Below are 23,408 nucleotides of genomic sequence, written 5' to 3'. Positions count from 1 at the left end.
ATAGGACAAAATATTCTGTGGGTCTTTAAAAATTAGTCAATATGAAATAAGAACATTGATGTATGCAGGATACATACTGTACATGAACACAAATTTGTATAATGCGCAAAATATTATTCAAGACAAAGAAGCACAACACTACTAAATTGAAATAAGGAACTTTAATTATTAAAACTGTCAATATAGGGACTGTAAAGCCATTGATAAATGAAATTCAACTTTATTAATATCATCTGCCTGTGGTCTGCATTCATCAAAATGAAAACATGGCTGGGATCATTTCTGCAGAAAATTGTAATAAAAGGGGGTAACATGAAAAACAAATAAGAAAAACTGTATTTCTGGAATACATTTTTTTGTTTTTTTTTAATAATAAAAAGTAAAGTTGCTCAAATCTCGAAGAGTAAACATGAATGCAGAATTTCCATGCAGAAAAAAAAGTTAAATACATCAGTTTCATATTATCTGTGCACAGGAACTTATTGCGATCATTCATTACTTTAGAAGCATAAAGGCAATTCACAGAAACTTTAAGCTGAACAAATGACCTTCCCTGTTTCAGCGTTTACCGACATGCTTTTGGTTAAGGCGCCAAATTCCTGAACACTTGTTAGCCAACACATTCAGGGGAAGATCCAATAACTGAGTTTGGCAAAGACTAAAATATGGGAATGTTTCTGCTCCTGAACATCCTCGTCCAGACTGTTGTAAATATCTTTGAGCTTTTTGTCTCAGTGCCTGATTAAATAAATGAGATGCCCAAAAGAAAAGCCTGTGAGCTGTTTTCATTACTAATCTAATTAGATTTCCCCAACCAAAAAGTGAAAATGTCACATATCATAAAGGTTGACATACTGTATTTTCCTGACTTTATGTAATGGAGCAATTTGATATCAAGATTACAAAATACGTAAAGCCATTTGATTAAAAATGTGCACAAAATTAACAAAGAATGGAACAGTTAGTGTGTTATTTTTGCTTGTTTTTTTCAATTTGAATAAATTAATTGTCTAAAATTTAAAATTCATAGAAAGTGTAGAATAAAAGGAATATTTTCAGGCTTGACTTAAAATGTAGATGACTTGGAGACAAATCTTTCCTCCTTTATTCCAAATTTGTGCAGGAATGATCCCAGCTGTGTTTTGGTTTTGATGCTATCCCCAGCAGAGTGTTGGTGTAGCTCACTTCACTGAGCACTGCATGCAGACCACAGGCAGATAGCAACATGAGGTGCATGACAATGAGCCGCAGCTCTGCCAGATGCCACTGAAAGCAAAGCAAAGCTGGAAATCGTGATCTTCTTCTAAACATCGCAAACTTACAAAGAAAAGACCTTTCATTTGGGATTTAGTTTGTCTCTTGAGCTGAAGTGGCATTTTGTGATTATCTGGAATGACTCCTAAGCAGCCGTCTGCCCAGAACTAAACACACCACAGCTCTCTGTGTCTGTCTCTCTTTTTCACTCCAACGTTTTCTGGATTCATGTGTTTTAACCTTGATTTCAGGTTAACTCTATAGGAGAGAGATGTTATTTATGAGAGCTGACGTGATGAATGAAGATCTGCCATAAAGCTCAACAGTCCTAACCAGTGCCGTCAGACATGACAAGTTGGTGATGGAATATATTTTGGGAAATGTATGAGACTGTAGACTGTGGCGTCCTGTAGAGTGGCAGCAGCAACTCATGGTCACTGATCTGTGTCTGGTTACCTGTGCTACACACAGACAAATTGGTACGATTATAACCTGTAACTAAGATTCAGCTGAAATCTGTGTTAAAGTTTGGAGAAAAATCAATGCTTTTAATGAGTACATTTCACTTCTCAGTTTTTTTTTTATTTTTTATTATTGAACGAACTATTAAAAAATAAGTGCAATTTAAACAGAGCAAAAGTTGAAGAATAAATTGGGTTGATCACTACATTCTGCATTACAGAAGACGGGAAGCAATTTGTTAAACACTGACAAGAGTTGCTTGGTGTGCATACAGAATATTAAAAGATTGATGTCTGCTATTTGAAAATGTTGTTTACCCGTTTGACTGCAGAACTGAGAAAAAAACAGATGTAAATGAATTAAATCAAGTTAATTATCTGCAGCCAAAAGGATGTACACAGATTTTAAAACACTAATTAGGGATTATCAATGTTTTCTCTCAACCGAGAAAAAAACATATTGACAAAAAATTCAGCTGTAAACAAAGGGAATACGTGTGGTCGACGGATGGATGAATGGAAACAATGCTCCTTTTTAACAAACCAACACGCAAGCATCAATGTTATGCACGTACCACGTTCTCGAGAATTCAGTTAAATGACTGAGTAAATAAAGGTCTCCGAGAGGCTCTTGACATCCACTCATAGAATATCCATGTCAAATTACAGCCCAATTCAACAAGCATTAACGGAGGAGTAGTCATTTGAAAAATGGGGCCCCTGTGACACATACGGAGTAATGGGCCCCATTCATATATTGATATGTGTCAACGATTTGGTACCACCAACTGTCGCAATATTTGACTCACAAATAAATGAGAAAATGACTTTAATGGAAATTGTCTAAAAAATGGGGGGTCAAATTGTGCGAGGCATAATCGTAATCTACGATGAACTACCTTTGAAACGATATATCACACGACTATGTTCCCATACATTTGGAAATTGTCGGAAATGGAGCGTGAGCCCCCGGGCCCTATTTCAAAAAAAGGGTTCCGAGCAACTCATCATATTAATTAATAGTAGTCATTTGAAAATGGGGCCCCCTGGTGCCCCCGTGACACTTACGGGGTAATGGGCCCCATTTATATATTGGTATGTGCCAATGATTCGGGTCGAGAAATCGACTTTAGTTTTTTTTTTCCTTTTGGGGCCCCACTGGGCTCTGAGCATCGATGCGTACATATCCATAGATGATATCGACTTCGAATTTCAGCCCGATTCGTTCACGAATAACAGAGGAATAGTGATTTTAACTAGTGTACACAAGAAGAAGAGGAACAAAGTGAGTGGCGTTTTGAGTCCAGTAGCTCGGCCTAAAAAGTGCTCTATAAATAAAGTTAACTTACTTGCATACTTTGTTGTCCCGTGTGTAACTGTATATGTTAAGTCATCTTTCTTTTTCCTTTTTTCTCTTTCTCTCTTTCTTTTTTTGCCTCGTCAGCACATGCTGATGAAGGTCAACACTACAATCTTTTTACAAAAGCAATGCATGTTTTGTTATTGCAATTAAATAAATGCATTTATTTTGTTGTGACCGTCACCTTTCTATCACTGGCATTTAATCATGTTGCCATTACTTGGGGGATCTTAGATTGACCACAGGTAATTTAATATTCTAGTTATTATTGAAGGGAAGTTTAGAGGATAAGTTGTCAAAGTTGCTTAAAGGTGAATAAAATCAGTAGAAATACAGTATGTAAGGTTGAATCACAGCAAATTCAGTTGTTAAATAGTTTGTAATTCAAAAAGGGCCATCAAGGTGCAACTTTTGCTGCTCATCTGAAAAAGAAAAATGTGAAACTGGGTGTCCTCCTATTCCTGCTTTGATTGTGTGACAAAAAAAAAGTCTTTCTCAGACATCTGAGGTACAAGAACCAAAATGGGGAAAGTCTCTGGAAGGCGTCTGCCAGCAAAACAAAAAAAAAAAAATCCCTCTGAAGAAATATTGGAAATAATGGAAAATACATGTGCTTTGTTTCACCATCGCTCTGACCACGCATCTTTTCCACAAACTACTGCTGGTGGTGTTTGTGTTTTGTTTAGTTTTTCGCTGCAGGCGTCAATACCAATAAATCTTGGCTCACTGTCAGCTCAGAAATCCTGTTTCTGACCTTCTGTGTTCAAACCTGAAGTAACTTACTGTATCTAGAAAAGCTTCATATGTTTTAGTTGAGTTTGGGTCAGTGGTAACCATTAGGAATGTGTTTCACTGGATCAAAATACAGTCCAAATATCACACAAATAAATCCACAGGAATGCATACTGGATTTCTACAAAAAAATAAAATAAATAAATAACCCTTTAGACTCAATGCTTCTGAACTATTTTCCAAGAGCATAAAATTAATGAAAATTACACATTTAAGAAAAATTGGTGATAATAAAAGAGAATATGATAATACACAAAATGCAATGATAATAGATTTGTAGGGCAACCGAAGGAGTTTGTGGAGGATGTGGGACTGAATAGGTAGCTGGTGAAAATGGATAAAGGTGCGGGTGAAGTGCTGTCAGAACTTTGTGTGGGCGAGAAGAACACAGACAGCTAAGCACTGAACATAATATAATCTGCCTGGGGTTGGGTTGAGATCGCAAGCAGCCTCCAGCAAGACAGTCCAAGCACGACATCATTAAAACAGAGTTAATGGTTTTTGCCATAAAAAAGATGTGAATTTATGGAGTGGTCTTAGAACAAATAAAGCTGTTAGACAAGCGTGTGAAATGGTTCAAATGTTGATCTTACCTCAGAGGCAATTTTCTACAGAGATTGAATAAAAACACAAAAAGCATAATTTTTTTTTGTTTTTTTTTTAAGTTATAATACATTAAAAAAAAAGGCTTGGGCAATGCTAATCAGGGTTAGCTCAATGTATGCTAAATAAATAATTCACGGTTTTGAACATGCTTCCATTCCACGTCCAACAAAATTAGAAGATTTTAAAGAATGTTTTTGATAAACATGTCAAATTCTGTGATATGAGAAACGAAACCACGATATGCACAATATGCACAACTTTAACAACATATTGCACTCTCACCTTAAAATAGTCGACTTCCATTGTCCTACCCTGACTCCCTCTTCCCTATTTCCTCCCCCTTCACCTAGGTGTAACAGTGCCTTCTCTTTTTATATCATCCATAATAAAGACTTTGCCCTTCCTTAGGGAGAGCTGGTGATGGTCACAATTTTGCAATAATATAAATGTATTTATTTACTTGCAATAATAAAAAAATGCATAGTGTTGACCTTCGACAAGGTAAAATAAAAATAAAAAAAAATATACAATATATGCTACGAAAGTTGTCAATTTTTTTTTTTTTTTGGTTCAAAACCTCCACAAAAAAGATTGCCTGTGTTCATCAAACACTAAGCCTAAAACAAAATGAGGGACTAAAGCCAGGATATTATTTTGCTAATATTCTGATAGAGTAAGACAAATTGCCACATCAGGAGTAGGCGGCCTTTAAAAAAAAAAAAAAGGTATTATTATAGCTGCTGCAATAAATCAAAAACTCAATCTAACTATCAAGCAACGCATTGAAATAAATATGATGATATTTCAGTCTAACAGATGATGAATAACACATTGTCTAAAGTGGTTACAGGTTTACGACTGTTATTGCTTACTCTGAATCACAAAGCCAGGCTGAGCTGCCAGTGTTTGCACCTTATATAGAACTGAAAACACAGAGATTTCAGTGAAAGCCCAGATATCTCGTTCCCAGCCAACCAAAGCCCTTATTATCACAAGTTGATAGACAGAATAGAAGCAGCTCATGCGTGAACCGCTTTAAGATAAATGTGTGTGGTTTATACTGCAGCATTCTCCCTTCTTTCATGTGTCCGTCGTCTCACATGGAATTGACGGCGTATGTTTTTTCCTCCCATTGAAGCATTGTACAGTGTACCACTGTCCACAAGACAATTGTTTTCAGAGTTTGCAACTGTCAGATTACTTAGCAGCAGATATAATATAATATATTAGCTTTTTAATTTGCAATGTGGAGGGTGCAAATGTGGTTTTTGTTATGTTAAATCCATAAAATGTAATACAACTATAATTAGGATTTAGATTAGAGGGAGTTCTAATTAAAATATTCTGGTGTGAGTTCAAATAGTTTAAAGAAAATCTGTTTCAGCCTCATGGCAAATACAGCAGGTGTTGAAAAGAACAGAAAACGCACAGTGCGCACACACACACACACACACACACACACACACACACACACACACACACACACACACACACACACACTGTCTGATGTGACTTCCTCCCAGAGGTTAGGCCTCAACTAAACTGTGGCAGCTCAGATTCAGGTGTTCCAGGTCGCCACCAATCAATATTACACCATCTGCGTGAGGAAAATCAATTTCCTCTGAATCACAACTCTGTGAAAAATCAATCAGCTGCACCAAAAGTCATATAACATAAAGACTTTTGAGGACATTTTAATCATCATTTAAACTGGTTTATTCTGCCATTTAAACATTTTCTTTGGCTTCAAATCTACAAAATAAACCTCACTAATATGACCAAATATTTCCAGAAAAGAAGCCACTTTACAACATCACAAAACGACATGCTAAATGACACAAACAAGAGTCAATAAAAGTCACAGCAGCCTGGATTTGATAGAATAATGACACATAAGGTTTCCATACATTTAAAGGCATTTGATTTCACAACAACAGGTATTGTGTATAAAAATGTACAAAGCAAATCAGACGTCGGCCTAAAAAATCAGCAGAAATATGCAACAATAGCAGAATACATCATTTTGTTGTTGAAACTCAAGCAAATGACTAAATAGAATTAGAACGGAGTTCAATTATTGTCAATAGAAAAGCCTGTCACGCTTATGTGACTCATGACAGACCACAGGGCAACGGAAAAGTTCACACCACAATAATTTATGCCAAATTTCAGCCTTACTGTGTTTTCAACTATCACCCACTGACAAGGAGATTACTTATTCTACAAAGATTAAAGTCAAAACAGCATTTCGTAGAAAAATACATGCAAATATCAATGCAATAAAACATCTTTGGAACCAACCAAGTAAAGTTGTGCATTGGACACTTATGATCTGGAAGTGTTTTGCCTCTATAGGCAGACACAGTTGGGTAAAAGATTACTTCAAATATTCACCTGAACATTTCACAGCACTAGCATGAATCTCTGTGCATTCAAAGTGGTGTAAAAAGCTGATTTTGTCATCTCTCCTGCTTAAGGTTCATTGGAATAAATCCAGGCACTTTAAATATTTCAGTATGTTTGCTGAACTGGGACGATGAGACTGCATTTTATGTGACCTCCATCCTTAAAACCAAAGAAAAGCTTTAGTAGCTCTTGTTTTCTGTCATAAAGGTAGTGGGAGAAGTATTAAAGTGTACAATAGTTAAATAAATGAGGTAAAAACAAGGTTCCTCTTTTGAAATATAACATTTTGCTTTTGCTTGTCTCAATTAGCAGTCACTCAGCGTTGTTTATAACAGTCTGTGCAGGTTTAATCAGAACCCACCACTGTCTGCTGGATCAACAACTGGCCTGGTTTACTCCTTCCTCTAGAGCAGTGTTTCCCAACCAGGGGTACGTGAGCACATTGCAGGGGGTACGTGGAAAAATTAAGAATTTATTTCCAAGAAAATAAAAAATATTCTCATTTCATACGTCCGTCAAAAAGAATTGTACGCATGCCCTATGACTTCTTTTTAAAGTAAATGCCTGTTTAAAGGGGACATATTCAAAGAAGCTCCTTTTGTGGTAAATGTCATAAAAGCTATATATAACACAGGCAGATTATATATTTCTTTTGTATTTATCTATTTATATTACTTATTTTTATAATTATTTTTCTTTAATAACAATATAATCATAATATATTAGTATTAGGAATGCAGCATTAATAATACAAACATTTACTATAATATTATTTCTTATATTTATCATTTCTATTGCCTTAAAGGCAACATATTTTATGTTTAATTTGAGTTAAATAAGAAGATAATACCTGAATATTAATTGTTCAATTTATGAAGATGAAATAAAATGACTTGCGTTGAATATTCAGTTGTTATGTTCTACTTTTGGAGAATCATGAACACGTATGAGTGAGGGGGTAGTCATGGTATGATAAAAAGGCTCAAGGGGTACACAAGAAAAGAAAGCTTGGGAACCACTGCTCAAGACGACAACTTGACTGGTTACTTTTTCTTTTTAAATGCACTCATTTTAGTTATCCTGACTAATTGAAACAATATGTAGTTCCTTTTAGATCTTCCTAAAACTTGAGACATACCTCTCAAACATTCTTTATGGTTCCGAGGACCAAAAAAGTAATTGGCAAACTTTCATTTAATTATAAAGCCCCCTCTAAATGGAATGATCTTCCTGCCTCTATCCGCTCTATAACCTCCCTTGTGCAATACCTTCAAAATGTATGTAACTGTTTTTGAGTTTCCTTGCTCAAACTTTATATTTGTTAGTTTATTTCTTAAATGTTGTTAAAACTTATATAACCTTTGACAGTTGAGAGCTCTGTGTGTTTGTGTGCATGGTGTGTCTGTGTGTGAGAGGTATGTAATATACTGTAATGTTTGCCTTTATGTATTATTGTTCGTATTATATGAAGTGCATGTACAGCTGCTTCTGTCTTGTGCATCTCTTTTTTGTTTGAATGCTACCATGGAACCTCCTTGAAAACGAGATGGTGCATCTCAAGGGGTTTATCCTATGAATGAATAAAACCTAATTAAAGATAAATGATCTCAACCTCTGCTCGTGTTTATGATACTATGAGCGAATAAAGGATAAAGAACAAAGTGCCGTGTGTACAAATTCCCAGAATAATTAAGTTTGATGTATCCCGGTGAGGATTATAGAACAATACACTGTTATTGACCTGGTTTCTTTGAAGGATTACTCTTTAAAACATTAAAATGACAGAATGGGGCAGTGCTGCTCTGCTCCAAACATCATTCCAAGCTATTAATAATCTATCTTGAGGTAATAAAATGTACAAACCTCAAAAATTATCAAGAGGAGCATCAATACAAAAGTATGGCAAGTTTGTGTTTCCAATGATATACCACTTTATTTTTTAGCTATAAAGATGTAAAGTTTCTGCCATTGAGGAATTGACACCAATCTTGCAGCGCTTTGTTTTGGCACAATCAGTTTGTTGAAGAGCATCACCAACATTCATGGCAACAGGGCATATATTTAGCATCTGCTTGTCCTATGACATAGTCACGCCTGACACCCAATCTCGGCACCAATGGCCTCGACAGAAACTCTAAAGGAATCTAAAAATAACTGTCTCAAGTGACAAAAGACTAAGCACCATGACTCAAGGATGGATGACCTACATTAGTGTCAATAAAACACTTGTAGTAATGTCAAGTTTGGCGCAAATCAATTTTAATTTACATTATAGTACTTTGCACATTCAGTTGTTGATTATCAAACAAACATGGCGTAGAGCAGGCATAGGCAACTGGCAGCCCGGGGGACACGTGTGACCCTCGGTTTAATTGTATGCGGCCCCCAAAGTAAATGCACAAATGACTCGACAATATGACAAAAAAGTACAGTAAATTTACTCCAAAAACAACAAAAATATGCAAAACGACATCAAAATCCACAAATTACCACTTAAATACAATATTGTAAAAAATGAACAACACAAGTTGATTGCAAAAACACACAAAATATACAAAATCACAACAAGTATACACAAAATGACTACAAAAACACAATATCACAACAAAAAATACACAAATTGCCTTAGACAAAACACACAAAACACAACAAAAAAGCTAAAATACACAAAATGACTACAAAAATAACACAAAAACACACAAAACAACAACAAAAATAAACAGAATGAAAGAAAAATATACGTAATAACAAAAATACCCAAAATGACTAAAAAAAACACAAAATGACTACAAAAATGCACAAAAATAACAGAAAAAAAGATATACAAGAAGACAACAAAACGCACAAAACCGTTTGATCTTTCCTGTGCTAATGTTCACCTGTGATGCTGGTCATTTTTCTAAATGCTGACGTGAATATTTATAATTTGGATGCAATAATAACTTTGTTGTGGTGGCCCACCACTGTAAAAAATGTTGCCTATTTCTGCCATTCAAAAATACAGACCATTCCGCTCTCATACCTCTAAAATTGTTTTTCAAACTTTCAACTAAAAACAAATAAAAATAAACTACTTCAAAAAAAATTCTTTTTTTCTCTCTCTCTCTCTCTCTCTCTCTCTCTTTCTCTCTGTCCTCCTTGGCTTAATAATAACACTAATTTGCTAAAACAACTTTGGCAGCAGTCACATCTTCATCTCTTTTTGGAACTGTCTCTGAACTTGAGAGAAAATGCCCATCCTGCTCCTGAAGCCCCTCCTTTGTTATTGTTTGTTTAGCTCATTGTTGTTAGGAGATGAATCCAAGCTAGTCTGAGTTCCATAGCATTTTAAAACAAGTTTTCCAAATCGCTCTATATTTGGCAGCTGTTTTCTTACTCTAATGCAGACTAGTCGCCCAGTTCCTGCAGTAGAAAAACACTCCCACAGCATGATGCCGCCACCACCATGCTTCACAGCAGGGGTGGTGTCAGCCAGTCAATGAGCCGTGCCTCTTCTTCTCCAGATATGACACTTGAAGTTTTGGGAAAATATATTTGGGATTCATTAGATCAAAGGAGTTTGTTTTTCCAGGTATGAGAATCCTTACTTCAAACTCCCAAAAGTGGACTGCACCATTAAGGGATTTGACCAAAATAGGCAAAATTTTCAGGGGTAAAAATATATAATTTATTTAAATGGCCAGTTACAAGTCTTCCAAACAGGCAGGGGTCAAGGTTATAGTCATGGTAGAGCCAAACCTTTTTATAGAGCACACAGAACACAAAATATGGTAACACTTCTACTTTTATCCATCATTAGAATGAATAAGGTGTCATGAAGACTGTCATTAGGCTATTATTAAGTGTCGTTCGCTAACGTATGACACCTTTGGAGCTATGTTGGCATTTTTTAGGTTAGGTGGAGGGGTCTAGTGGGGTTAGGTAGGGTTAAACTGAGGTAGGGATAGACATGTTTAAAGGCAAGGGCTACAGGAACCCCTCCCCCCTCCTTATAACAGTAGATTTAAAAAAGGAAAATCAAAATAAAAGAAAAAAGTAAAACCAGGAATTAAACAAACAAAGTAAAATAACCTCTAATAAAACAGGGCCAGGCCTCAATAAAAGAGGAAAGGGTCTGCAGCTTCCTGTGAGAATAAAAACCAGATTTAAAAATGTCATGAAAATAAATTATTAAAATATGGATATAAAAGATAAAGTGCATATTCTGAGATGTGCAGGAGGGGTTATGATTAGGCAGGGTTGAGGTTAGAGTTGGGGTAACAAAGGGTTAGGGTTCGGTATATTTAGGGGTTAGGGATGGTTAGGGTTAAGTTTAGGTAGAATTAGGGTTAGGGGTTAGAATAACGAGGTTAGGGTTTAGCTTAACCTGACCCTTCATGACACCTTAACCATGCTAATGACAGGTGTCATGTCATGGTAATGAAAGCGGAATGTCAGCCTTTATGTAAAGTAAAGTGTTACCCAAAATATTAGGAGTTTGTGATATAATATAAGAGCTTCATATTAAGGATAAAGATATGAGAGTTTAACTCCTAAAGTAGGAGCTGTCCACTGTCCTGGAACCACAAACCATGTCCATAATTCTACCTATAACTACTTTAAATATGGTAGAGAATGGATTGTGACATTCAGTGTCCTCATGTGTGGTAATTTACCAGCCATCTTGTGGTACAACACTGTTACTACAACTAGTATGTCATCTACTATGTTAGTTTGCACAGTTTCTGGGATTCTGATAAAACTATATGATCACACATCAGACGACCATGCAGAATCTGTTTTATAGGCCGCGCTACCGGACTCAAAACGCACTCACTATGTGTTTCTTCTTCTTCTTCTTGTTTACACTAGTTAAAATTGCTACTCCTCTGTTATTTGTGAACAGATCGGGCTGAAATTTGATAGGTATAATCTATGGATGTGCATCGACGCTCAGAGCCCGATTTTCGATTTGGGGCCCAAAAGAAAAAGAGTCGATTTCTGATTTATTTGCAAGTCAAATATTACGATTTGTTATTATTATTATTATTATTTAGGCTGATTAAGCAAAACAAAATAGTCATATAAGTCAAACTTTATTCAACTCATTAATAATAACTCTTAACATTGTTCAGGTTTAACACATAAAATATAGAACATTACACTCACTTTTTCAGTTCAGTATGTTGGAGCACAGTACAGGTACATATCACTCCACTCCAAAAATCCATCAAGCGGTGCAGCTTCATAGTTTACCAAAGTTGTACTAAAACATTTTTGACATATTAATTTCATACATAAGGCGCACCTGATTATAAGGCGCACTGTCGATTTTTGAGAAAATTAAAGGATTTTAAGTCCGAAAAATACGTTACTTCTCGTTATATCGGTATGCAGTTTGGTATGAATAAATATGAGTCGCTCTGAACCCTTTTTTTTTAAAATGGGGCCCAGGGGCTCACCCCCCATTTCCGGTAATTAAATGTATGGGAACATAGTCGTGTGATATATCGTTTCAAAGGTAATTCAACGTAGATTACGATTATGCCTCACACAATTTGACCCCCCTTTTTTAGAACATTTCCATTAAAGTAATTTTCTCATTTACAGTTAGTGGAACCAAATCATTGACACATACCAATATGTGAATGGGGCCCATTAGTCCGTATGTGCCATGGGGGCTCCATTTTTCAAATGACTACTCCTCCGTTAATGCTTGTTGAATCGGGCTGTAATTTGACATGGATGTTCTATTTAGAAATTACCAAAAAAATACCCCCTTTTCCGGTAATTTCTAAATTTATTGGAACATAGTCGTGTGATGTATCGTTTCAAATGTAATTCAATGTAGATTACGATTTTACGTCGCACAATTTAATTTGTTTTACTCGGTGGAACCGAGTTATTTCACTGAATTCTCTGGAACGTGGTACGTGCTGTTAGGCACAGAGACATTCTGTGGGCCTGGCCATAGTTCAGTAGAACTTGTTTTGTTACCTGTCAGTGTATTCCACATACACTCTAATACTTCATGCAGCTTGTTCCTACAGGAGTCTGAATATAAATGAGTTACCTGTATGAAGCTAACCAGGCTGCAGAAACAATATTTCAATGGTCCTCACCCCCACAGAGTGCATGTTTCCCTACTACTCCTGAATACATTATTTATGTCACGATGACTGTATGCTGTCAGATGAGCCAGGAGATCTGAAGAAAAAAAAAAAAAAAGCCATCCAGGGAGGCTGATATTCTACATGCCTCATTTGACACACACACAAGGCTTCTTTCACACTAAATGAGCAGTTAGTATTGTGGAGGCAATGCATTGACATCAATATTTATAACCTACTGTAAGTTGTATGTTTGAATTCCACCTGCTGCTGAACTCTGAAGGGAGTAACAAGAGCAGCATTTATTAAATTATTTTTTTTAATCCCAAATATTATATTAGCAATAAATATATCTATGTATATTGTTTTTCAGAAACTACTGGTGTAGACCTGTTTATAGATGATGGATACGGCATTCAAAACCAATTCAGCAGTACAGATGTGCACCATAACTGCTTTATAGTCAACTTCCAAAAAAATATTTTAAAAGTCCCAAACCTTTGTCCAATATTTATTTGATCTATATCTCATTATTTGTTCACATTTTTTACTACTAGAGGTTTGCAAAAACTAAAAACTAAATAATCCCACTTGACCTCAAAATATAGGTGATTTATTTTTTCAGTGAACAACAAAATGTTAGATTATAACATGGAGTTTACAGGCTGGGAGAATTGCTACATTTTGATATTTAGTTTAGTAATAAGGGAAGCCCACATAAGCACAGTGAGAAAATGCAAATTTCACCAAGGTCCACCGCAATAATTGAACCAGAGCGTTGTAGATATGGATGAGGCAAGTATGCTAAACCACTAAAGTACTGTAAATCGACATGACTACTTCCTTAGCTAATTGAATAATTAAAAAAAAAATAAAAAAAAATCCCAATATTTGTCTCTGTTTTCCTGACATGGACATTTCGTTGGATTCTTTATTTTAGTCTCGGCTTAAAAAAGAATGTCCATTATCTTTTTTTTTTAACACACGAGATGCCAATAAAAAGGTTAGAATGTTGTTTAATGAAGCCCACCTGTAAGGATGTTTGATATTAGCTCTTTGCTGATATCCGATATTGTCCAATACTAAATTTCAATTTTTTTTATATTAATCGGTACTGATATATATAAAGTACATCCCCTCCGCACCAACCTGATTTTCCGTTGTATAATATATATCTTTATGGAAATAACAGGTCATGGCTACTTTAAATGTGACACCCAACAGGATGTATTCTAAAAAAAAAAATCTGTGAATATTAAGAATTAAGAAAAGGAGTATCTTTATACTTTACTAAAAAAAAAAAAAAAACAAGTTACAAATACAAATTTGACAGAAAACAGTGGCTCTGCTGTGTATTTATTGATGCTGATGTTTCAACCCATGGCTGACAGAAGTAAGGGAGTCTAATCTTTGAGAAAGACAGTTAAAAATTACAAACCGAAAGGCAATCTTTACCTTGTCAATGTTGCATCATCCTTCTTTATACTCAAAAGCAATCAATATGTAAAATAACCCGACCTGTTAACCTATAAAGGTTAACCATCTCCCTGACCACCATTTCTTACTGCTTAAGGTTTATTCAAAGCAACAAATCCGATGCAATGCTGTACTTACTATAACTGTAAGTACATGGAATTCATTGGGTTTCTTTGTAACAAGCTCTGACTTTTAGACATGTCACAAAAATTCAAATCATCATCATCAAACAAAAAAAAAGACAACTAACAACTTCATTCATCAACAGACACAAAGAACAAAAGCAATACTCACAGCAAATGAAAGGTAAGTTGGTGATTTCCCTTTGAATTCTCCTTTGAGTGAAATCCTGATGTGTTGAAAAGTTGCCCTTTAAGACAACAGTTAATGAACATGTGGTACAATCATGTTGTCCTTTGGTTGGTTTCCTTTATTTCCTTAGTTGTTACTCTGAACACAGGAGGGATGTGTCATTGGCCACAGCAATCAATAACTGATGGACTTTTTTTTATTCAGTCTTCATCCAGCAAAAGAAGTAAAAGAATAATGTCCATTAAATTGCTTAAAGATAACCAACTATATAAAAACACAACACTTTTCTCGAAATAATAGTGAAGCTCACCGTCTATAAAATCGTCCTCATGGCTCTTGTGTTTGATGTGGGCAGAAATGTATTCATGCAGACTCTGAGCACAGCGATGTGCTGAATGAAGGACAATAGATACCCACCATTAACCTGAGAGGAATGCATAATTCAGAATAGGCCGGTGCAGAGTGTCACGTGTAGCCTGGCCTTTGTACAGCCACAGAAATCAGGTTACACACTTCTCCACCTGTCAGCTGATCACTTTCCTTCTTTGGAAATAAACACTGTTCAACCATGTTGTTTAAAAAAAGAAAAGGAAAAAAAAGTGTCTCTTTGTTTCCCATCACAGGGTTCCGTTTGGCCTGTGAGGTGACTTCATGAGAATCCAAGCCTTTTTGGCAAAATTACTTAATGGAACATCAAAACAGTGTAATATGAAAATAACAATCATTATCATTATTTTCAAGTAATAAATACCTAACAGGAACATCTCAACAACAGGGGCCAACTTTAGGTCATTCGGTGCCCCCCTCCATGAATGAATAAAAATGGATAAAGTTATTTTTTTTTCAGTGTGTACACATTATTTAAATATCAAGACAAAACAATGCAATTCTATGACACGACAATCCATTAAAAAAAAATAAATAAAAAATACAACCTATTTTAAAATTTAAGAATAAAGCACTATAATACAATACAGCACCTACAGGTATAGTGCAAATGTCTCGAGGGATCAATAACAACAACGGTGCAAAATCTAAAAGCAGTGCAAAACAGTGCAATCAAAAGTTAAAATAAGATATATAAGTTTCATTACAAGGAAATTTCTACTTTCCTGTTTGGTTTTTCTTAGTAACACAAATCATAAAACCAAAGAACACAATGTGCAAACAACACAATAGAATTACATAGAATAGAACAAGAATTAAAATAAAAATAATATAAATATGGGCCGAAGATTAGCAGGTATAGTTACAGATTTTTAACATTAATATTCAATTAATTTTAAAGGGTGTGTTTCACATTTATTATACCTTTTTAAATTAGATTTTAGGCAGAAAAAATTGTAATTTAATCATGTCTGACTTCCGCGTATAAATAATTTATACAATGTGTATGGCACCAACAATATCAAAGCAATAATTAGATTTTGTGACCCATTTTTATGTAATTTGGAAAAAGTTTGTGGAATAATTTGAAGAAAATAGCAGGATTTAGGAAAAAAATAGTGTTTTAACAATTTGAGATTAAAAATGACTCACATCATGTGATATAAGCAAGTGGGAAAAATGTGAGCTCTGCTAATATTGTGGCACTTCATTGAATTTGTGTATTCATTTATAGATATCTAGCAGAGATATCTACAACTGAATTATTTGGTAATTTACACAAGAATTCATGGTTTATCTGACTTTTGCTTTCTGCTACGGGCCAAATTGGATGCTCAAAAGGGCCAGATTCGGCCACCGGACCCTGAGTTTGACAGATGTTGTGATCTAGATGTATTTGCTCCTATCTTTTCTTCCAACTGCTCCACCTTATTTATTTCTCTGATGTAATACATTTTTAATGCTTTTCATGGTCAACTTAGCAGCTTTGTATCTATATTAATGCCTAAAAACACTCATATATCTAATATTTCAATAAAAAAACAATTAAATTTAGCTTTTAGAATGGGTGTTAATGTACATCATGCAACTTATTAGAAGACATGTAGTTTTTAATAGCACCAACATTAAGAGAACTGTGTTTATTTTTGGTTCATGCTCATCATAGTGTGTTGACTTTTTAAAATTGTTGTCCACTGTTGTAAAAAAAAAAAATGCTGTTATTGGATGTATTGTTTTGTTGTGGTGTACTAAATAATAATAACATTACCATTTCCCCTCCCCTCCTTTTTTTTTTTTTTTAATAAAAGAAGAAGACCTGTAGTTTAGGACGGATGCCACACGATGGCAGTGTGCGATTTAGATACAATAGAGAGATACAATTTGCAATACCTTTTTTTTTTTTTTTTTAACCTCCTTTAAAAAAAAAAAATGTGCGTAATTGTTTTATAACCACCACATTTTTTATTTATTTATATATTTTTTTAAGTCAAACATTTTATTACAAATGTTAGATAATGAAAACAGCTTATCATCAGCACTAAAAAGAAACAGTGAACAAACCTATACTAATATAAATACTTACTACGGTAAAGAACGAATGAATGATTAAAAAACAGATTTGGGCTCATGAGCACATGGTTTTCCATTATCCTCCCAGCTGAAGCAGAGCTGATAATCAACCTCCTTCCGTGGACCTGAGGATGACACCGGTGTGCTCTGCGCGCTGCCCCCGGCCAGCAGCGACCCTCTGCGGCTAAACTGCTGCTCCATCACCCGCTGATTGGACGGAGCGAGTCACGTTGTCCACGAAGCTGTCAGCCTGATGCTGCTCCATTGTTCCCCAGGCAGGCGGAAGGAGAGCGCGTTCCATACAGCACTGCTGACCGCAACAGTGGTGTGAGGGTCCGGTACCGGTCCATTCTGTGCCGTATATATATAGAGGAAAAGCTTGGTGGTACTGTGGACCAGGGGCTGAAAGAGGGGCGCCATTGGCTGATGATAGTAACGAAATGAATGGTGAGTAATGACTAATATTGGCAGTCAGCCTGATTTTAAATGTCTTTTCTTTTGTTCAACGACTTTGTGTGTATATGTGTGTGTGTGTGTGTGTGTGTGTGTGTCGTGTCCATTAGTGTCTAATTTGGAAAACTACAACATGTACATCACACCTCAGCACTAATTTGACATATACTGCAACTAAAGTCTAAGAATGAGAGCTTCTATATTTAAAATTAAGTTCAGTTTTTCTGTGTGCACAGGAACTGATTTTTATTCATTTATTTAAATTATTATAATTAAAAAAAAAATAAAAAAAAATCTGTTGCGCAATAATGACTAGGGGTGCGACGATATATATGATACTGGGCTCACAATGACAATAAAAGACGAATCCAGCTTTTATTTGACTTGCTCTGGCCATACTTACATATACTCTGGATATAACTGTTTCATCTCGATAGGAATATTTAAAAAAACAAACAAAAAAAAACAAAAAACACAAATAAGACCCCATGTTCTTGTTTGAAGTGCAAAATGTGCCACTCTGCAAATCAAACACAGAAACAAACTGACTATTCATGCCAGTCTGAAATAAAAAAACCAAAAACAAATCATGCAATAATAATCTTTAAAATAAATATAAATCTTAGCTGCGCTACCACTCGTATCATCTCCGATGTATCTTGTGACATTATAATATTGCGATATCTTGTCACACGAGATATCGTCCCACCTTTATTAATGACCCACAGGGACGTTTGTGACTAAATGGTTTGCTTTTAAAGCATATATTCAGTAGGGATGTAACGATAGAACTTTTTTCACTTCCGATACAATACCGATGTTGCATCCTTGAATATTAACCAATATCGATCCGATACGATATCAGCACGAATCATATTTACTTTAATGCCTTATTTTGTAGTGAGGAATGTTAGAAAAGTCTTGATCAAGTGATGTTACTCAGAGAACAATAATCAGCAACAGTAGGTATGAGAAAAACTGACCCATATATTATTAACCAATTGGTTACATAAATTTTAACCTTCCACATATTATCTACAGTATTCTACAACTGAATAAATATAATATGATTTATATTTGTGATTTTAGATGTGGGATCGGGACACCACTAATATTCAGTGTTCTGTACGTAGTACTTTTACATCCGTACATGATACATGATTTAATTATTAAATTTTTTCTTTATTTATTACATTATTTATTGTATTAATTTGGGGAAAAAAATCCATTTTTTTTTAACAATAAGGCTAGAATTATTCTGGTTAATCCCACTTAAAATCTGTGAAATGAATGAGTTTCACAGCCCTGGTTTCCTCCCAGCTTGCATCCCATGCAAACCACTATAGGGTAGGAGTTAGTATTCCACTAACTTTCTTTCCAGAGGGCTTTTTCAGCCCCCACAGGGATGCTGAGTGAAAAACTATTTTCTTCCAGAGATAGACAGAGAGAGATAGCACTACCTTCCATATCTTTATTCAGCCTTAGAACAGAGACTGTGGTTCACAAAGAGATTGAGATAAAGCCATGTCAATCACTCATATGTCAATCACTCATATGTCAAAGTTGAATTACATAAACCCATGCACTACGGCATGACTTGGATTCAAATTTACACCAAATGAGGAATAAACTCACATTTGAACCACTTTGCGCACATCTATAAACAACATACATAGATGCATTGTAAGTAACATTTGTTCTGTCTTTTTCTTGCTGTTCTTTACAGAACATCACATGTGAGTTGGTGCACGGTAACACATTTATCTACAGGTAAGACCCAGATGTTATTTCTCCATGATTATGCATATTCTCAGAGCTCATTAGGCTTTAGTTGAAATGATCTGCTTTAAGGATGTTTATTCTGTTACCGAAATGTCACAAAAGACCTGTTTACTTGAGGTGGATCATGGATAGCTGCTTTATTCTCATGTGATCATAGTGAGTTCCTTTGATATCTCACACACTGAAGAAATGTGTGCCTCTTATATGTTCTATTTCTTATTGGCTATTTTAGCTACGATCTCGTGTTGGTTCTAAATGGATGGGAAATATATTTTTAAATCACGTTTTAATGAATATCATCAATCCATTTTGCTCCAATATACACTCTGTTTCTCTACAGTACGTTTGCCTCCTTGGTTTGCTAATAAAAAAGGCATTTCCTGACTCTTTGCACATGCACACATCCATTTCTACAATTGCCATTTTCATCTGAATACAGGATTAATCTTCATTTTTCTGCTGTGTTCATTGTAGCGACTATAGGTTATTCCTTGTTACAGTAAATTTCATCCTTAGTTCCTAAATCCATCTGTTTCCTTAATCATCCAACATCCAGATACGAAAAAAAAAAAAAAAAAAAAAAAGATTATGCCGATAGCACAGATGGCTTAGGCTTGGTAACAGCTAATGTGGTCCATAAAAGATTCACGGGAAAAGTGTGATGGCTTATAGCTGCACTATAGAGGGTCTCACTGCAGGATGCTGGTGTGTGTGCAGTGCACGCAGCGGTGCACGTGTGCAATAACTCCTAGTTTGTTATGCAAAAAGAAGCAATTTGTGGCTATGAGTGCAGAGTAGTTTAGTGACTGGACAGTTAAACGCTAGCTGCTCTATTAGGTGAAATCTGCCATCTCGCCTTCTGTACCTGCTTATCTGGAGCTTATTCCTGCTGACATTCAGTCAAAAAGATAGAGTGAATCCCCCGGGATAGAACCCCTAGCTTATTGTGAGACTCTTTCATTTATTTCGATTTAATTTAATTGGACAGAATCTGAATAAATTATTTATAATTAAAAACAGCAGTCCTACCGAAGAACAGAACATAGGAGTATTGAAAAAAATAATACTTGTGTTTGGCAAAAAAATAAATAATTACAACGGTGATGATTGTTCCCAATTAAAACGGTTTATTGCCAGTGATGAGTTTTTCTTATTTTTAAAGAAATATTAGAAAATAAAGTCACTGTAGAGTCAAAACTGTGCAATAGCCACACATTTAACCAAATAAGCTGTCATGATACAAGTTAAAAAATGAGTGGTTATTTGATTTTCATCATGAAATTCCAAAAAATGAGAAGACAAAAACAAAAAAGCTTGTTTTTTTTCATATGGTGCAACAGGAAGTGGCGTTTTCAAAGTAAGAGTGCGTTTGAGAAGTGTGCTTGCATGGAGAGATTTCTGCAGACTATAAACCTTGTTTTGCTGTGTCAAAAATGACGTCAGAGTAATGTTTCAAATATATTTTTATCCTCTGCTATAGAAACCACGAATAGAAGTTCTGTTTTGCAGATAAATTCAGGCAAAACTGAAACTCTGATCATCGCTCCGGATACAAAGTTCCCTTTGATCAAGAACTCCCTTGGCGCTCTGGCTGCATCTGTGAAAAACAGAATCAGAAGCCTTGGGGTTGTTTTTGATAAATCAATGTCTTTGGAGGATCACTGTTGTCAACTGACTGAAAACTGTTTTTATCATCTGAGAAATATCTCCATAGTGAGGAATTTGCTGTCCAAATCAGATCTCGAAATGATTACACACGCATTCATCTCGTCACGCATCGATTACTGTAATTCGGTTTTCACCTTGTTTAACAAGTCGACTCTAAAGAGACTTCAGATTGTTCAGAATGCTGCTGCCAGACTTTTGACCGGTGCCCCCTTAACAGCCCACATTACCCCCATTCTTTCCGGTCTTCATTGTCTTCCAGTCAATTTTTGTATTGAGGTCAAAATTCTAGTTCTTACTTTCTGTGCGATGCATGGTCAGGCCCCTCAATACATCACTGGCTTGTTGTGCCCCTACACTTCAGGGCGCACGCTTCGGTCATCAGGCCAGGGTCTCCTCATGATCCCTAAAACTCATTTTAAAACTCGGGGTGACCTGGTGTTCCAGGCGGTAGCACCAAAACTCTGGAATAGCCTACACCAGTCCCTCTGTGAGCTTGACTCTGTGGACTCTTTTAAAAAAACATCTGAAGGCTTTTGGTTAAATTGCTTTTAATTTGTATTATCTCTTTATGATGTTCCTACTGTTGTTTTAAATTATCTTGTGTGTTATTATCCTTTTGTGATGTTGCTGCTTTTGTTTTAGTTTCATTTTTGCCTGTACAGCACTTTGTACTTTTATCTGTGAAAAGCGCTACAGAAATAAAATGTACTTACTTATATTATTATTATTATTATTATTATTATTTATTATTTTAGTGATCTGACACCGCACCTTCCTCATACACGCTCTTACTTTGAAAACGGCAACTTCTGGTCGCACCATGTGAAAAAAACCCCAGGTGTTTTTTGTTTTTGTCATCTCGCGTTTCTTTATTTTTGTTTTTAAAAACACTACATGAAAATCCTCAGGTTTTAAAAGTTCTGTTTATCCTTTTTCAATCCTGATTGAAAAAAAAAAATGCCATGAATTCCGATCTTAACTTTTAAATAATTTCAGCAAGTTCAATTGTCTTCTTTTTTTAAATAGTACGTTAACGTTTCATTTATTCAGACAACTTTTTTCAGGAAATTCACATTGACATTTACATTGATCTCCTGACATGTTTCGACTGGCAACTGTCAGTCTTCCTCATAGGCATCTACTGATCGCTTTGATGTGTCCTTATGAGTTCTTAACTTTGAAATTCTAAAATGAAAATCAAATAAACAATAATTTTATGTTTGTTAATATTCTTTTCTGAACAGAAAACACCGTGACCAATACACACACGGAGAGAAAATCCATGACGTAGGTTTGGAATATTCGTGTTTTGTTTTATATTGTTTGGTTTGGAGAAAATGTAGATAGCATAGGATGTTCATTGGATTTTAATTAAATATTAGCTCCTCCTTTAGCATTTTCATTATTGGTGATGCAGATATGAAGGCACAGCACGGTTGATGAGGCTGAATGGTTTAGAGTCTGTCACCTGTGTATCTGTTTTTTATTGGTTTAACATGTTTGTCATTGATTACTACTGCACATTTCTCTTTTTTTTCACATGAAGCATGTAAAGTCACAGAGGGGCCGGCGTGTGAACCGGTATCACCGTCTCAGATGACGTTTTCTCTTTGTGCCTCTCAGCAGGGTTCACCGTTCTAATTTAGAAGCTTTTGATGTGCCTCTTTTTGTGTCTGCGGCTCCTTCCTGGCTGAGCATCGCTCGGCTTTAATGGCTTAGGATTGTCCTCTCTTCTGATGTTGCCATGACACCTATTTTAAATCTTTTTTCTCCTTTGCCCGTTCATTAGATGTCAGGGGAAATTAGACATGTTGGGCGATTAAGCCTTTAGAGGTATTTGTCAGCTTTTGATGAACAATCTTACAAATGCTTTTTAAAAACAGGACAGCGCAGTCTCTGACAGGAAATGTTGTCATGTAATGATGTCACTATTTTCTGTTTTCAAGTCTTTTCACATGAATGTACGCATGCAGTATGTTTTCTGTACATTATTAGTGCAGTTAATCTATTGTCCTTTGACAGATTTACTGTAAAACAAGGCCTTTTCTTGCTAAATTAATACAATAATTACACAACAAATGCAATATTAGGGAATAATAAGCCTTGATTGGTTTCATAGATTGCATATCAAAAGATGCAAACCCTGATTTTCTAAACTTTTAACAATTTGTTCTTTTTTTGTGAGAAGTTTGTGAATTAATCTCAGGGATTTCAAACACAGACAATTTCAGACACAGACAACAGTCAGTCAGTCATTCTTATGGTCAGCTACTGACCTTACATGGATATAAT

At 35.4% G+C, this 23,408-nt stretch overlaps 1 protein-coding gene across 1 annotated transcript in view; it reads left to right on the top strand.

The window, feature by feature from the left end:
- The window catches only part of LOC114455297 (cysteine/serine-rich nuclear protein 3-like), a 60,077-nt gene that overhangs the window by 1,032 nt on the left and 35,637 nt on the right, over nt 1-23,408 (top strand). The window contains exons 2-3 of the mRNA XM_028436447.1: nt 17,302-17,660; nt 19,393-19,436. The gene's annotated coding sequence lies outside the window, so the exon portion shown is untranslated. The remainder of the gene's footprint in view (nt 1-17,301; nt 17,661-19,392; nt 19,437-23,408) is intronic.

The sequence above is a fragment of the Gouania willdenowi genome, chromosome 21, assembly GCF_900634775.1.
Source record: "Gouania willdenowi chromosome 21, fGouWil2.1, whole genome shotgun sequence".
Taxonomy (NCBI): Eukaryota; Metazoa; Chordata; class Actinopteri; order Blenniiformes; family Gobiesocidae; genus Gouania; species Gouania willdenowi.
This window is presented reverse-complemented; position numbering and strand designations above follow the sequence as displayed.